Source organism: Uloborus diversus, chromosome 8, assembly GCF_026930045.1.
Source record: "Uloborus diversus isolate 005 chromosome 8, Udiv.v.3.1, whole genome shotgun sequence".
In the NCBI taxonomy this organism is placed as follows: Eukaryota; Metazoa; Arthropoda; class Arachnida; order Araneae; family Uloboridae; genus Uloborus; species Uloborus diversus.
The window spans coordinates 68,042,305-68,059,011 of record NC_072738.1 but is presented as its reverse complement, the minus strand read 5'-3'; positions in this window follow the sequence as shown (position 1 = coordinate 68,059,011).

Genomic DNA, 16,707 nt, shown 5'->3' with positions numbered 1-16,707 from the left:
CATTGGGGACTAATTAATTGACTAGAACCAGCCTAGCTGGGCCCAGAGCCTGTTGCTGGTCGTCACATTTGTATTTGTATTTATTTACTTTGAATTTTCAAAAAATGCCCAAGTGGATATTTTTCTAAAACAATTTCAATTTTGAAGTGGAAGAGAAGTTCGAAATGAAGCAACTGCAATAAGGACTATCTTATATTGTTCAGCATTACTAACTGCAGTCCTCTCCCATTGTATCTGTATAAATACTATTGAGAAAACTTTATACAGCGGAGGCTACCCGCTAAATTAAGGCACGAGCCGCCACTGATGTCAGTATCCGTTATTTCGTGCTGGTGCCTCAACGAGAAAAATTTCCCGAGACAAGTCAGAACTGAAGAGTAATAAAATAATAGTTTAAAAAACTAAAAAAACACGCTTTCGTAGCAAAATGAACTAAAAAGTGAAAAATAATCTTTGAATGATAGTAGTTGACCAATCACTTAATTTTTAATGTAATATAAAAAAGCGTGGGTGAGCTATTTACATTTTTGCTTGGACAACAAATGGAAGAAATTCAATACAACTGATAAGAAGCCCCCACGCTTTTTTGTATTACATTAAAATTAAGTGATTGGTCAATTACTATCATTCAAAGATTATTTTTCACTTTTTAGTTCATTTTGCTACGAAAGCGTGTTTTTTTTAGTTTTTTAGGCTTATGTTGGAGAATTATCAGGCAACGAAGTTATTTATAAAACGAGTGCGAGGTAATATCTTAAAGTTAAGACAAGGGCACCCCGATGGGAAGCTACTGTGAGTCATCGATGTATGTTTGCGGAAATCATATTTATATTACTTTGAAAATTTGAGATGCATTTGAATAAAAGTTTTGTTCAACAATGGTCTGATCAGCAATGAATTTCCAATTGAAGGCTCACGTAAATTTTGGCATGAAATTAGTTAAAAACAATTATATTTCATGTTCTAATTACCTTGGAACATTGTAACAAATTTTGTCTGATGCAGAAAAATTAAAGGTTTTTGTAGATATTTTTCAATAATTTTTGCGAGCATTTTTTAATGTATTTTTTTTTTATTTTTCCTTTTTCACATTGTTGGATTTATGCCAAAATATTGATTAAAATTGGAGGAAACTAACAATTAAAAGAGTAAATTAATTAATTTGATTATACAATATTGCATTGTCATCGAGTCTGAGGTCGCGTGCCAAATTTCAAAAGAATTAGTGACCGAAATTTGAGCTGCAAGATTCCGTTACAAGATACATACATACATGTGAAGCTAATAAAAGCGTGTTAAAAAAAAAAAAACATTTTGATGTTGATTTAGTTATACACCCCTAGCAATGCGCCGTGTTACTAAAATAAAAGCCTATCGATGTTAATGTAGTGTTACAGACTTTGCCGCCCCTAGCCAAATGCCCCCCCCCCCCTACACTACGCCACTGGCTTTCCCCCTCACTTCTTGAAGTTGCACAATAACGATCGATAGAAAAATGATTTTTTAATGGGTGGGTTGATTTATTCCAAGAGAAAAAAAAAAATAAAATTTCCAACTGAATGGGTTTTTCTCATGCTATTTCACGATGATCAAACTTTGAATTGGAAAAGGGAAGTCTGCGGTGGCTATCCGTCCCGGTTTTGGAGGCCATATTCCACTATTTTTGGAGGTTATTTAATCAGTCATGTTAAAATCCTATAATATCGTCCAATTAAAAAAAAAAAAAAAAAGGAAGAAAGAATCATCATCAGTAGCGTCGTTCCTTTACCCAAACACTTGTTTTGACACCCCAATTTTCTTGCATTATTAAAATTTACACTTATTTTTGTGGCCATTCATTCAATCATTTCTTAAGAAACGAGTTATGTGACATGACTTCCTTTTACAACAAATTTAATGTTATTCCCCAATTATCGGCAATTTTAATGTGATTCAATAGTTAACTCTCTAAATATCACCATCAGTGGCCAAATTGAAACCAGATTTTTATAAAAAAGAAAAAAAAAATCGCCAAGTTCGCGATTAAAAAATTGGTGATATACAGAACCAGAAAACTTGTTGTAATTAATTCAGGAATTTTGGGAGTCTATACGTTCTTAGGTATATATACGCATGTGTGGTCGGGTCGGAAAAAAAAAAAAAAAAAAACTCAACATTCATTCGGGGGTGAGCAAAATGGAAATTAAGGTCGATTTTTGAGTGAAATTTTTTTTCACAAATACATACAATACTTCCCTTTTTGTAAAAGGAAGTAAAAATCAAACGTGATGTAGAAATTTGAAGGAAGACGGATAATTGCGGCAGTTTCGAATCCTTGCCCGAATCAGGAAAATCGTTCCGCACTTCTCGAATTTGTACAACCATTCTGTTAAGGGGGCCTCGCCAGATTTCTTTAATCGGGCCCCGCTTGTTCTAAGGCCGGCTCTGGTTGGCAAACCCCCGGGGTTTTAAGAGAAGTCCATGGACTCAGGTTTTTTTTTTAAATAAAACCCAACTTCAGTTTGATTTTTTAAATAAAATGTGGTTTTTTTTTTTTTTTTTTTTGTCTTTTTTAGGGAAAAGGTGGGACATTAGTAGCATATGGACAAAGAGTAGAAACATTAAAAAAAAAATAATAACTTGTTTGTCCGAGACTTAGGACATGTTGGTTTGCAGAAAACAATTCCAGGGTTCCTACTCAATTTCAGAAATAAAATGAAGGAGTAAAATGAGATTTTGAAGGAGTAGTACTAATGGGCTGTCTCCAAATGATGTCGCATCTTTTTTTCAACATATTTGACCTCATTCCCCTTTAGTCACTAAGTGTCACACTTCAAATTACTCCGCCTCTTGTCACAAGTTATATTTTTAACAAACAAATAGTCTTTTTTTTTTTTTTAAAGCTGGACAAAGTGAATGGGGGCCTGATAGTTGACACCAACGTTCCACGAATTTTCAGGATATTTTACTGGTATTGTGATAAGAAAAAGTGTAGTTTTTTTTTCTAAAAAACTGATTAGTTTGTCCTTGTGTAGGGGTCAAAGTTTAAGGTCATGAAAAAAGTACTAAATATATGATTGATTTGCTTCAAAAGCAATCAGTGAACCAAGGCAATTCTTTTAAATAAGGACATTACTTGATACTAGGTACATTCTAGTATAAATATTTTAGTGACTCACTCATGGCTGTGAGGACAAAGGTCAATTGAAAATGCAGTTTTTTGAACTTTTTTTGCCTTGTTTGGGCCTGGATATCTTCTAAAGCCGTGAGTAACCCTCGGAAATAAGTATATGATTAACTACTCACCATAGTATAGTACTAAGAAAAATATAAAATACTTTTCGTTTCTCTTCTTTAGTAGTTAAACAGTCTCAAAGTCTACGATTTTTTAAAAATGGTCAAGTTTAAAGGTCAATAACTTTGATCGCGACATGTCAAGAACTTTGGGACATAGCTGTAGTTATAGCCCGATTGGTTTGGCTTAAGGTCCAGGTTAGAAACCCATGGCAACTAATCAACTTTTTTTAACTGCGCGACCTCAAAGTTGATAAATTAAAAGAACAAGAATCAAAGTTTAGGTCAATTACTCTATAACGCCCAAGTCAATAACTTTGAGCAAGAGCTGTAATTATACTCTACGTGGTGTAGTTTTAGACTCGTGTCAGAAAACCATGAGATCTATTCATCTTGCTTAATTCAGGGCTCAGAGTAAACTTTTCCAAAATTTTAGGGGAATTTTAGGAACTTTTTGACAAAATTTTAGGAAAATTTTAGGGGCATTTTAAGTTACAATCTCTTTTAAACAAGCAGCCTAACCATAGTTTATTAAACAACAACCAAACTTAAATAAATGTTATCTCATAGCATGCATAAATTACTTACTTCAATTACTTCTGTAAAAAAAAAGCAAAAACAAAAGCAAAATAATTTTTTTAACCAATTTACATATCACATATTAAGGTAAACAATATTTAAACTAAATCAATTATATTAAGTATAAATACATTTTAATACAACAAATTTTTTACATACCTTCTTAAAACTAGTGTTAAACTCTAATATGATTCTATAGTAAATTTTAAAGAAAAAGCCATAAAAAAAAACTTTTACACTTTATAATGGTGAATTCAAAATTTTTATTTGCATCTCATAAAAAAAAAAAAAAAAAAAAAAAAACCCACCGTAATCTGCTATGAGAAAACAGATCTGACCACAAATTTAATTCATCCAATAATGTTTTTAAAAGCAATTTTGGTGTTACATTACACTGATTTAAAACTTCTATTTTATCTATAGTCGTTTCTTCAAAATTTGTTCTTTGTCAGTTTCGAAGATAGATAACTCTGATTCTAATTTTTGTAACTGCCTAGTGCCTTCAAGAATTAGGTTCTGTGCAACTGTCATTTGTACAATATTTTGAGTTACTGTAGCATTCTTCAGTCTCTCTGTTCCCTCTTTTATCAGGTCTAAAGCTAAGTCTTTATTCTTCTTCAACTCATTGATCTTTTTGTTATTTTCACAGTTTCTTCATTTTCAAGTTTTTCCTTGGTCATTTGTTCCTTTTCTTTTTTAAGCTTCTCCTCTACTTCTTTCAATCTGTTAATATACTTCTGGTATGATTTATGCAAATCTTTCACTACTTTTAGTAATGTTAAAGTGATAGGTACATTCAGTACCCCTCCATAACTTCGAATAGTATCTTTCACTGATCTGAGTGATACAATAGTATGTTCACTGTGATTCACATTTATCATAGCTTTATTGAATGAAAAACCCCTCTCAGGGTTCACATTCCCATGTGGCAAAATCATAACAATTTTGATTACTTCAGTTAACTTTTCATATTTTAGCCGATTGCTAGTATCTTTCAGAAGAAATAATTGTCTCCAATATCCATCTACTCGTGTTACTTCAGATAGATTTTCACGAGCAGTAACATCAAATATGAAAAATTTCCACTCTTCTCGAACATTATCAATAAAGTCATTCGAAAAGTTTAAATAACGAGCAATTCGTGTAATTGCATGAACACTGTTGGAGCAATCATAAGACTTCCCAGGGTGAAACAGTTCTAAGTCCTTGAAAAACTGATCATCGAAATGCAAATTTGATCTTAAATACTTGACAGTTTTTATAAGTGCCGAACGAACATTCAAGAGAAAATTTTTCTTCTTGCTTTGAGATAATTTTTCTAAAAATCCTTTGGCTGACATACCAATTTCAATTGAAGTTAACTTCTTCCAATTGCTGCCGTCGTCAACATCAACATCTCGTAATTCTGCACCTTCCTTGGAAGCAACAATTTCATCCTTCAAAAACTACATCATAACCTGTCGGATCAGCTTGTTCATTTCATCAAAAAACAGATGTATTTTCGGTGATTCGCTTTGAAAACAGAATGAAAAGACTTTAAAATGCTTGTGCGAATAAGCAATGAGAGCTAAAAAGCATTATGTTGATTCATCCTTCAAATTTTCACAAATACGCTTATATCTGTTGGAAGCACTTCGCTGTTTATCCAACAACTTTTGTTTAGGCAAAAAATTTCAAAAATACTCTGTCACATTGGCCCATTGCTCAACCAGCCTCTGAGCAACAGGGCCAGCTGAAAGCCATCTGCTACTGACATGTTTCAACAAAAACCGAGGTTTCTTGTGTGATCTCTTCCATACACTTGAAATCTTCTCTGCGCACAGCACCATTCTTTAGGAAAAAATACATCATTTGCAAATTCATCAAAGTTTATTTCCAATGCATTTAGAAAAGCTTTAAATGAATTATTTACTACATGCAAATTGCACGCTCCAATTGGTAGTAATGTCTTTTCTCCAATTTCATTGGATAATTTCTTCATTAAACATTTGTTTACATTGGGATTATCCATAGAAAGACAGATAACTTTTTTCAGTGAAATGTCAAAGGTAGATATGGCATCTAAAAGTTCATTGAAAATTATTTCTGCTGTAGCATGACCCAGAAACACTCTTTAGATATCTACAAGTCACTAAATTAAATTCACTTGACCAGTACCTGGCATATACATCAAGCTGGCGCTTGTTTTGAGAATTTGTAGTTTCATCAAATGCTAATGTCAAATTATTAGCATTTGAAATGTCTTTCACAAACAAAGTCTGAAAATGCTTTGAGAGGCTGTGAATGAGAAAATAAGCTGCTTTTTTTTCTATGAGTTGCATTGCCGCTGCAATTGACGAATCCGGAAACATTAATTTTAATAAATCAAGTGTCTCTGTGCATGACTTGAAGGACAGGTTTTTGTCAGCAACATGCAACGCCCACAGAGTTTCGGCTTTTATTACTTGATTTTGCTGACTAAGGTTATCAGCAGAATCATTATTCTTACTCTGCGACGTCCAGTTGATGATTGTGGGCTGACCACTACTTTTGAATTTGGCATTAAATTTCAGAAGATGCTTCTTCCCTCCAGTGGCGGATCCAGCCGATTGTTTTGGGAGGGGCCATCCGAAATTTTTGAACAAACTCCCCAGGACCAAATTTAGCTCCATGATGCACCTAGGCAAATTTGAAATCTTCCGCCCCCCCCCCCCCCCCATAAAAGAAGCAAAATATCCTTGACTCAAAAAACGTAAAAAACTGTTCTTCAGATTCAAACTGTCAAACTTATGAAGAAATGATGGCGTTTCACATTCTGAAGCGCCCCGACGAAATGATCACAGTGATTTCCCCAAAAAATTTTTATTCGGCAAATTTTGCTGATGATTCTGCAAATACCATGATTGAAAAACATTTAACTTTCATAAGATGTGTGAAAGTAATCATTATTAAATTACAAGAAAAATTGCCTCTGTGGAAAATGAAAGAATGCTAACATTTTACTTTCAAGAATAGCAATTTAATTCAAAAAATGTGTTTTATAATAGAAAATTTGCCACCCCTGAAAAGTTTGCCGCCCTAGGCAGCTGCCTACTCTGCCTATTGGGAAATTGGGTCCTGGTAACTCCCCAGATATTTTATTAAAATGAAGTTTTAAAAACTCAATTTGCAGGGTATCGAGACATTAGATGAGGGGGTGGATTTAGGAATCTCCCTGGAAAATGTTTCAAAATTTAAATTTCCGAGTAATTTTTGAAAATTAGGAAACTTAAAACGCATTTTGTCTATTTTTGATGATGTGCGTTTTTGGACGCTGGCCGCAAAATACTTTTTGAAAATAAAGCTTAGAAACCAAAATATTCTGTCATTATACATTGAGAAGTTAGAAGAGGAGGGGTGCTCTTCTAGCTCTTCAGCTGTCCAGTATAAAAATACACCTTTAGGTAATGTTTGCTTACATTAAAGGAAGTGAGAAGGTGCTTAGAATCCTTCCTTCCTGGAAATATTTTTCCTTTGAGGCTCTAAAAAAATTCGATTTTTAACTATATTTATACATATTTTAGAAAGGGATGGAAGATTCGTGAGCTCCTCTAAAAAACCTCCTTTTAAAGTTTTCATCACGATATAAAATAGGGAGGGAGGGGGTCCTATCAAAACTCGTTTGTAATTGAAGTTCCAAAAAAAATTCATTGAAGTTGCTTTTAAACAAGTTAAGTGATTAGGGCTGGATAAGCTAGTTTCCGTTGACATTTTTTCCAAATAAAAGACTTAAGATGCAATTTTTTGCTATGCATCAAGGCATTTGTGAAAGGACATGGGAAAGGGGGGTTCTCCTTCTAGTTTCGAAATTAAAGCCATAAAACGAAAATTTAGGCTTTCTTTGTTCTTGTGAACAATAGGTATACTCTGAGAACCGCAGCATTTAGAGATCGTCCAAGTTTCTGTAGTTGGAATCAAGAAATAATGTAAAAGATGGAGAAAAATGTTGGTAATAAAAGTTTTCTTTTGAGGATAGGGATATATTCAGTAAATTACCGCCCATTAGCCAGGGCTTAAGCAGAAAAACGTGAAATACACCGCCAGCTCAGTCATTTCCAGCCGAGGACTGCGTTTCGTGCTTATTAGCAATCATCAGCCCGGCATAGGAAAGTGACTGAGCTGGAGATGGAAAACCTCTTAAGGAAGCCAAGAGTGCCAAACAAACTGGTAGCCAATACAGGATTAGCAGACCAGACGAGCGACCGAAGCAATGGTTCGGTTCAACTCGAAGATTGAAGGCAAGGCAAGGTATATTCAGTAAATTACCGCCCATTAGCCAGGGCTTAAGCAGAAAAACGTGAAATACACCGCCAGCTCAGTCATATGCCGGGCTGATGAGTGCTAATAAGCACGAAATTGCAGTCCTCGGCTGGAAATGACTGAGCTGGCGGTGTATTTCACGTTTTTCTGCTTAAGCCCTGGCTAATGGGCGGTAATTTACTGAATATACCTTGCCTTGCCTTCAATCTTCGAGTTGAACCGAACCATTGCTTCGATCGCTCGTCTGGTCTGCTAATGCTGTATTGGCTACCAGTTTGTTTGGCACTCTTGGCTTCCTTAAGAGGTTTTCCATCTCCAGCTCAGGCACTTTCCTATGCCGGGCTGATGAGTGCTAATAAGCACGAAACTGCAGTCCTCGGCTGGAAATGACTGAGCTGGCGGTGTATTTCACGTTTTTCTGCTTAAGCCCTGGCTAATGGGCGGTAATTTACTGAATATACCTTGCCTTGCCTTCAATCTTCGAGTTGAACCGAACCATTGCTTCGGTCGCTCGTCTGGTCTGCTAATCCTGTATTGGCTACCAGTTTGTTTGGCACTCTTGGCTTCCTTAAGAGGTTTTCCATCTCCAGCTCAGTCACTTTCCTATGCCGGGCTGATGAGTGCTAATAAGCACGAAACTGCAGTCCTCGACTGGAAATGACTGAGCTGGCGGTGTATTTCACGATAGGGATATAATTTATCTCCCAATTAAGGCCTATACTCCTTTTTCAGTAAAATACATGTGTTAAATTTTGTTATCTTTTCATAATATTTTTTTCCCTTAAAAACATTCCTACAATCACAAGGCTTTGGGAGGGGCCATGGCCCCCATGGTCCCCCTCTAGATCCGCCCCTGCTTCCCTCTATGGTGAGATTGAACTTGTGCGAAACCACCGCCTGATATTTCGAAGTTCTCGAAACACAGTTTACATTTGGCAGAAAAAACATCGGTTGTTACCGATTCCAACTCATTCTTGAATAACAATGCCATCTGATTCTTTCGAGAACCAGTTTTCCTGCAAGGTGCGACAGGAACTGTGAAAAAAAGTTCCCTGATTTCCCCGATTAAGTTCACCAAATTTCCCTGATTTACGTTACCAATGATAATGGTTTTCTTTCTTTGCTCTACTTGAAATCCATTGTATATTTGTATAAAATGCAGTATTTTTAACGTTTTAAGCTGTGTAAAGTTGTTGAACTAAAGATATATTTTCAAAAGATGTTACTTTTTTTTAATAAAATGGTTAAAAAAGATATCAAGTCAATTTTTTGAGGGGAAAAAAACCTACAAAACAGTATATTAAATTTTTCTACATGGAAAGATTATAGAAAATTAAAAAAAAAATATTTCACTTCCAGAAACCACTTAGCATAAGAATTTTAAGAAACTATTAAAATTACTCTTAAGCACATATGTGTATTTAAGATAGAACTAAAAAGTAATTAAAGTTATTTTGAACTAAGTTTTTAAACAGTATAATAATTGTTGCAAGAATAACAAGTAATAGTGAAAGAATAGAAGTAATGTAGATATTCTTATATAACTAATTGACATATTTATGCAAAACAGATGAAACCATTTGACATTCATTCATAGGGAGCTTTTCTCTAATCAAACACATAGGTTTTAATGAATGAATACAGCATTTTAACAATAAAAAAATAAAGATATTTACTTAAGTACACAAGTTAATTCTCTTTTTGAAATGATTTCTGTATGTAACGAAAAAAAATCTTAGATTGCTTTTCTACAAACAACTTTGAAATGCAAGGAAAAAAAAGCAATTAGTTAATTTCAAAATATATAAAAGAAGAATACAACTTGGTTAAAAAATTAAAGAATTACTTAAGTCTGAAGAAAAGAAAACCTTTATAATCTGCAGTGACAATAAATAGTATAATGGCAAAAAACAAAGTTTTTTTAATTGAAAGTTCAATTTTAGCAATTAAATTGAAAATGCAAAGAAGTGATAACTTTTAAGCTTTTATAGTATTAATTCAAAAACCAAAGATTTCTTCTTGAGATCGTGATTACAGTACGCTAATTACTTCAAGACAATTGAATAAAGGCAAAGAAGCTAAGGCATTAATGAAGGCTTCCTCTTTGCCTGTATGATTGTTTATTTTACGTAGCATTGAAAGCGTAAAAAAGAAATTTCAAGCTAGGTAAAATAAACAACCTAACAGACACAGAAACAATCTTAGGGAGTTCATCCTGTGGTTAATAAGTAAGATTCAATACTTTGACGTTGAGGAAAAAAGATGCACAAATATGCGGCAGTGTATAATCACACCTCATTAATTTTATTTATTTTTTTTTTTTGAACAGATAATTGGCGGAAAATGCGTTGGGAATTAAGAGTATGTACTTAATTTTGTAAAGCAAAAAAAAAAAAATTTTTTTTTCTTCATAAAATAAAATTTCCCTGATTTTTTGTTATTTTTTCAAAATTCCCTGATATTTCCCAGATCTGTCGCCACTTTGTTCTGGAATTTTGTGCGGCCTTTTCCTATGGTTTTATTTTGCAACACCACAACCACGGCCAACTTACTACACAAAATGGCTAACCATGTGGCTCGCTAACCCCCCAGTAAATCGTAAACATTGCACCACGGATCGCACCTTCAACATTCCGACGAGAAAGCACAGCAACCCTGGCGGGAAACGGTATGCACAAGTCATTTTCAGGGAGTTTTCAAATTGGCGTTCATCCGTAGACTGCCATTCAACAAAGAATGGTGAAAGAGCGATAACTGTACCAATATAGTATACGTTTTTTTAGGAACACCAACAAAATTTTAGTATAATTTTAGGAACTGTGAAAATATTTAGGAATTTTAGGGGGAATGCGAGCCTTGTTAATTAAATGATCTGAAAAAGGATTTCAGTATAAAAAAGCGTTTTTACACCAGTTTATATGCGTGCTACTCAAAATCTTATGAACTCAAACTCGCATAAATACTAGAACGAATCAACAGCCAAATGTACTTGAAGCTCCCAAAATTTCATGCTTCCAGTGTAATATAGTTTTCTGTAACCTTGACCACAACAGGGAAATTCTTCTCACAAAGCTGATACTAGTGAGCTAGACTCACAAAGTGAGTCACTAAAATATTTATATTAGAATCAGAATGTACCTAGTATCAAGTAGTATCCTTATTGGAAAGAATTGGCTCGGTTCACTCATTGCTTTTAAAGCAAATCAATCATATATCCAGCACTTTTTTTCATGACCTTAAACTTTGACCCCTACTCAAGGGCAAACTAATCAGTTTAAAAAAAAAGAAACTTCACTCTTTCTTACCATAATATCGTTAACACATTCTGAAATTTTTACGAAAATTGAAGACATCAACTATCAAGTGTCCAGCTTAAAAAAAAATGACTCTTAAAAGAACTTCGTAATGTCACTACACTTTTTGTGAACCCCTCTTCTCCTTGTCACAATTTCATGAACCCGTCGTCTCCCCTCAAGGCAAGACACAACTTCTGGATGACCTTTTTTACAATATTGTAACTGCGATTGACAATCTTTTAACACAATCCCTTACATAGTACATCTAGTTGTATAAAATGTTTTACTCGTCTAATTATATTTTATGACTTCTGTGATCAATTTGTAAATCACATCTTTATGAAAAGAAAAAGCACTGAAATCACTATGGTAAAATTACCTTTGTGACGAAGTTAAGTTGTCGTTAAAAGGATTTTAAGTTACTGTCATAGAGGAAGACTATGTAGTCATAAACTAATAAAGAAGGATCTTTGAAGGAAAAACCAAAATGAGGGAGTTTGAAAAAAACCATTGGGGAACCCAAACCCAAAAATTCTATTGATATCAATTCAGAGTAAAATTTTTAATTAACAAAATTCATGATCACAAACATGAGCAATTACCCGAAATTCATGATCAAAAAACGAAACCTACTATAAGATAAAGGAGGAAATGTGCATTTACTATCGTAAATGTTCATTACATTTCCCTTTTCTTTTTATAGCAATTATGTTAAAGAAAAATTCAGCAAAACATTCCTTTTTTTTTGAAAAGTATGGAGTGGACTTCCGCGAATTGCCAATTTTTTTTTCTCTGAAAGTAGAAAAATCGAACTTTTCAGCCAGTACACCGATATTACAGAGTATAAAACAAACTTTTCCAGTGCAGCACACAAAAAGCCAATTGGTGAAGAATCATGGGACAAACCTTCACTGTGAAATCCAATACATTGTTCTTCATTGTCATAACTTCCAGAGTTGATCACACATTTCCTCCAGAGTTTTCCAGTGGTATTAAAAAATTTCCTGTTTCCACAGTAAGTGGTTCCTCTTTGGGTGTAGAAGTCCTGTTTCTACACCCTGTCAAAATACACAACTCTTTACCTTTAAAATGATACCCATTTGTTTAGAAATATCAATTTTAAAAATTTGATCATACTGTTGACCTTAATGTGGAATTGCCCAAAATCAGGTATCACAAGAGATCAATACTGAAAGAAAAAAAAAAAAAAAAAAGAGACCAGCTTTACAGATATCACTTTTTTCATCTTGCTTTTTATCAAATATATATGCAAAAGCCTTCTTTCCAGAGCAGCCTTGTCTATGGGAAAGAATCATTTTGACACAGAAGTATAAAATTGCGGATCCTAAGCCTGACACTGAGAAGGGAAGATATAACAAAATAAATTCTAGAAAAGATATTCACAGTAAAATATAGTACAATATCATATGCACCAAAGCTTGTACATTAAGGTGGTCCAAAAAAGGCCCTTTTAAAAAAAATCCTGTTTTTTATTGGTCCTACCCCCTCATTTGGTTCCATCTGAGTAAAAAATAATTATTGTGAAGTTTGAGCTCATAATTTTAACATTTAGAGGTAGCTCAACAGCCTCAAAGTTCCGCGCTTTACCATTTTATGCCATAAATGCAGATAGAAATAAAATTAACGCTAGGAAAATTATATAATTTATTTAATTAAAATTGCCAGCATTTTGTAAGTTAAAAATAGTTACTTAATAATAATATTTCAACAGTTATGTATATGGCTTTCCTTAGTACACATTACAAACTCTGCAATTTTACATCCGGGATAAGCTCGTCCAATGTTCTTCGACAACTTGTAACAAGAATTGGAATTGTTCTTCATTGGGTGTCATTTTTCCATTAAACTCTTTTATAAGGGCTATAACCCTTTCAGCATTATCATTAACCACTGAAATTCCTTGAATAATCCTTTTTGCTTTCTTAAAATCCTCCTGAAGCTCCCAGATTTCTGGATCTACATGAATGAAGGTATCAGGTAAACCCATGCTTTGAAAAAATGAAATTGACCCCTTTGTTACAAGTTCTTCAGATTTCATATCCATAAAATGTTTTAGCAAAATCTTAGGGCGCTTCACCACATAATTTTTCCCGTTTACTTCATTCATCGCTTCCACCGTCTTTTAATGCAGTGTGACACTTTATTGGCAAAAAGGGCAAATGCAACGAGATCTTCTGACAAATACCGCAAGTGATTGGCAAATTTCTGCATTGCATTTTACTTATGTCTTCAACAATCTTTATATACTTCAATAAAGATTTCATTAAAATTGTTATACGGTGCATTTTGAGGCATAGAAGCAGTCATCCAAGCCTTTAAATACACACGTACAACAAATAGGCATATTTTTTGCAATCCCATTTCTTCTATTGACGTGATGGTAAATTGACAGCTAAATATCCATATTTTGAAACAATACAAAATTTTGGACATCCATCTAGCATGATGCATAGCCCCAGGTGCCAATTTGATACCATGTGGAGGAGATTTACCGAGAAATATTAAGCATAGTTCAAGACATTCTCGATAATCATCTCTCACTTGTGTATCATGTAGTACTCTTTCAGCAAATACTATTGTATCATCCTTTACATCTGTCACTTGTGCTAACATGTCCTTATTGTTGATGCTTATGATGTATCTGTCTTTGTCTATGAATTACAAGTAGGCCTGGAATCGTTTAAAAGGAGGTATGTCTGATGGGGAAGAAAAACCCAAACATTTATTGAACACCGCACCAAGAATTAATTCCATAATGTGATGTCGACATAGAAAATATAGTAACCTTTTAGTTTTTGCTCTAGTAAAACACGGGTACCCTTGCTTTCCCCGGTATTGACACCCGTTGTGTCAAAGCACATTGCAGAAACTTTGTCAGTTAGGTCCCAGTCCTGCAAAGCTCACCTTCTTTATCTTTTTTGTGTCATTGTATTTCTGTTTTTTTTTTCCAATAACTTCCATTATTAATAAAGTTTTTCTAACTTGGGCTGACAATTTTGGGGTTTTTGTACGAGTATTCTGGCTTTCTGCCAAAATTTTGTTATTTCTTCTATTGTATTTCTTGAAGATTCTCTTACGGTTTTCTTTAATTCAATATGGTTATGAAGAAACATACACAATGCCATAGGAATTGAAGGTAAATTACTACCTGTCAGCTCATTTATGGTTGAACTAAGAAGATAAACCTCTGATTTTGATCTAATTGATGTATTTGCCATACTCAGTTATTTTTAAGTAATAAGACATATGCATTTAAAAAATAAGTGCAAACTACTATTCCAATAGTGGTGTAATCAAAACCAAAACAATTAAGAATACATACATAAGCAACAACAAGTTGAAAATTTATTCGATCACGACTGTTAAAGGAATAGATTTTATGTATTTACTTGTATTGACAACAGTATTTTCATAACGGCTATTGTTAAGTCTCTATATAAAATTGCAATTTTATAAAGCAATTGTTTCCCTGTTAATAAAAATAGCAATTGTATTTTACCTTAGTGAGGTCAATGGTCATGTGACGTACGCGTTCTATTTAGCAATGATGAAAACTTTATCTGTGTTGAGCTACCTCTAAATATTATCGAAATGTTTTCAAATTTTGTCTGATTTAGTTTTTAATACATTGGAACAAAATGGGAGGCAAACCCTGAAGTGGTGTTTTGGGAGAAAAAAGTAGGAAATAAGGAATCAAAAATTTAAAGTAGGAAAAAATCACTTAAAAAAGTAGGAAAAAATAGGAAGAGATAGAACTGAACACACGTCAAGATGAAACAAATTTAGCGTAAACTTTATTTCTAATGTAAAATAAACCAACAATATTTTTTATTCAAAACTGTCTCAATAATAAACTAACAGTACTTTTGGAGTATTAAAGGAAATAATGATAGACCGAGTCGTAAAAACAAAACGAAAGAAACAAGCAGACAATTTTCAGTATGAAAAATAAACTGGTGGAAACAAAGATACTAAATACAAAAATATGAAAATAAAATCCAAACAAAGAAACACCTTTCAAAACAATACAGTAAGAAAAAAAAATATATTAATTTAGTTTTAGTTAAAAATAATCAGCAGCTGACATGCATTCTTGCATAAACAGGGGGCAGATGTTTCAATTTGAAAAACAAAGGGAAAAAACTGAAAATGCATAAAATAAATTTGTTCTTAAATAGGGGACATAAAATTTATAATAAAATAATTAAACAAAATAAATAACAAAATAAGTAAACTAAAGGGTCTGTATTATGTTATATATTTTTTGCATTCAACAAAATTTTTGTTTCAGGAACGTCATTTAGGAGAGTCAGTGGGGTCAATTTCTCCCCTCTCTGGCTTTAGAAAATTAATGCTTAACTATACAAGTTTGTGCGGTTTTTGTTGGTTTCAGACAAAATTTGCATTCAGTATACAGTGGCTCCCAAAAGTGTTCTTACACCTACGACTTTCAGTGAAATAAGACCCTATCCATTGGTTAGAATTAATATTTCGGAATAGGTATTTAGTTATACAATCTATGATCAATTTTAAACAAAACTACATGATTTTTTTAAAACATATTAAAACTTATTTTTTTAAAAACAAAAACCAAAAAGTGCCGGAAATTTTATTTCACTACAGTCTTTGTACACTTTAAAAAAATGTCTATATATTATTGAATAATCTAGTTTTTTATTAATTTAGTATTTAGCAGAATATGACGCAGTAATAACAACACCTTTTAAATGTCTGGGAACAAATTTCATTATTTTTTCTTTCCTTGTTTTTTGCGCAACTTCTGAGTAAGTGTTCAAACACACTTCGAGTCTTACTGTTTCTAGCTCTATTTTCATTTCAAAGCCGTACTTTCGTAATCTAGCCTCCAGATATATCTAAATATGTTATATTAAGTTCAAATCTGGTGATTGAAGGGATATTTTCTAAACTCTTTAGGACAATTTCTGAGGCACTAAACGCAAACGTTGAAAACCGTGTGCTTCTTATTGTTATCTTGATTTAAAAAAAAACAAAGTTGTTTCCGATAACCAAATTTTTGGTTAAAGTTTAAATTGGTTTTTGAAATATTTAATACAGCATGATTCATTATTTCAACAAAAAATTCCAAACTACCAAGTCCTAATGCTGATATGCACCCTCACACAAGAACACCTTCGCCGTCCTGATTAACTGGTCCAACTAAATTCTTAAGATTAAGTTCCTATTTTTTTTTCTATTTACAATTATACAACAATTTAACCAAAAATGTTGAATTCATTTT